Source organism: Octopus bimaculoides, chromosome 5 (genome assembly GCF_001194135.2).
Source record: "Octopus bimaculoides isolate UCB-OBI-ISO-001 chromosome 5, ASM119413v2, whole genome shotgun sequence".
Taxonomy (NCBI): domain Eukaryota; kingdom Metazoa; phylum Mollusca; class Cephalopoda; order Octopoda; family Octopodidae; genus Octopus; species Octopus bimaculoides.
The window spans coordinates 41,037,070-41,038,933 of NC_068985.1; the positions used below are offsets into that span (position 1 = coordinate 41,037,070).

The window sequence follows — 1,864 nt, forward strand, 5'->3', positions numbered from 1 at the left end:
AATGATACGTATACAGCTAAATAACTAGATAAAGGAACATACATACATACATATATACATACATACATATGTATATATATATATATACATATATATATATAATTATAAAATCTGGTAATTATTCATATATTAATCAATATCGATTAATTATCAGGAGGCCAGCACATCTAAAGAATCAAAACGTTAGTGGTCGACGTTATTTTTATAATATATATATATATATATATATATATAGATAGATAGATTGCTGACATCATAAGGATTTTATAAACTTTCAAGAGTACATGAAATATTTCTTCTTTGGAATAGCATATCTTAAAGCACACAAAAGCTATAAATAATAGCACTTAAATATTGAATTGAAAATCCCTTTTGGGTAGAAAAATTGATGGAAACCTTGAAAAGCTTTACTCAAGTGAATCAGCTCCAGTACTTATTTTCTTTTAAAACCAGCACTTATTCTATCAGTCTTTTATGTCAAACCACTAAGTTACCAGGAAGTAAACTTAATAATACAGCACTTAAAACATGTAGTGAATATTGAATATTTGCATTAACAGCTTGATTCAGATTTGAATTTCTAAAAGTTTTGCAAAAACAGGGAGCATGTCTGATCATTCATTCCGTGGTGCTGAGAAAAAGGCAGCCTGAAGATTCACTCAGTTTGGTATCATGAATGTTTATCTTTCCATGATGAAATTCATCCAACTGAAAGCCTTGGACTAAAGGAAGCAATTCACTAGGATTAGCAACAATGATGTTAAAATAAAGGTGCACACTGGGAAGTCACTTTTATATCATGAAGACTCCAAATAGGTAAAAAAAAGGTAATTTCCTGCTTGACATCACTATGGGAGTATGAAACAGGGCTGGGGTTGTGGATCCTAGATTTATTCAGGACACCTCGAGAAGTCCACATCCTGTCACAGCTCATGTTTCTACAATGCCCTAACGATCTCAAACAATATGAATGGCCACACTATAAATACGAAGAAATTAATTGGAATTATCAAGGAGTTATGTTTAAACATATATATCACCATTAACCTAATAACTGTCAACTTCATGAACATTACTTTAGACTACAAACCAAGCAATGACAACCATGAGAGATCATAAAGTTTTATGGGAATTCCAAACACTCCTAGCTATAATTAGGAACTTAGTAGAAGTTAATTCTTGAAGAATCTCAATGTTCTCCTCATGGAATCTTCAACGAAGCTACACTCCATTTCAGAGAGGCATTGGCAAGGAGTGAATTGATAGACTGGGTTATCTTGTGGTATTTGTTCTGGCTTTTGCAACCTAAATTTTCTTCCCAATCATGTTATTTTGAGTTCAGTTCCATTGTGTAGCAAGTTAAATAAGTGTCTTGTACTATAGCCTTAAGCCAACTGGAGCCTTGTGAGTGGATTTCATTGATAGAAAGTGAAGGAAACTCGGATCTTTTTTAAAACGGGGGCCACATTTTTCATTAACGAAACACTTTGAAACTTGGAACACTGGTAGAATGTGTCATATAAAACATCTTTTTCTTTTAGTCTTCTTAAAAAAAAAGAAATCCATAAGTTATTCCATGTTAAAGTTGTCGTATTTCTGTAATTTCAACCAATCACTGACGTCCATTCAGCCGATATACATTAAGTGCCGACTATATAAACAAACGATTCTGAAACAATTAACCCTAACCCTAACCCTAACCCTAGGGTTAGGGTTAGGGTTAGGGTTAGGGTTAGGATTAGGGTTAGGGTTAAAGCAAATTTAAAATGAAAAAAGCAAATAAAATGAAGGTATGGAGATTAAATACGCTTTACATCGCTTAATCAGCCAAAGGAGTAAATATAAACAACTGAATACTTGTCAG

The 1,864-nt window shown here is 32.7% G+C and overlaps 1 protein-coding gene across 1 annotated transcript in view; it reads right to left on the reverse strand.

The window, feature by feature from the left end:
* LOC106869139 (WD repeat-containing protein on Y chromosome) overlaps positions 1-1,864 on the reverse strand; it is a 92,944-nt gene that overhangs the window by 71,097 nt on the left and 19,983 nt on the right. The window lies entirely within an intron of this gene.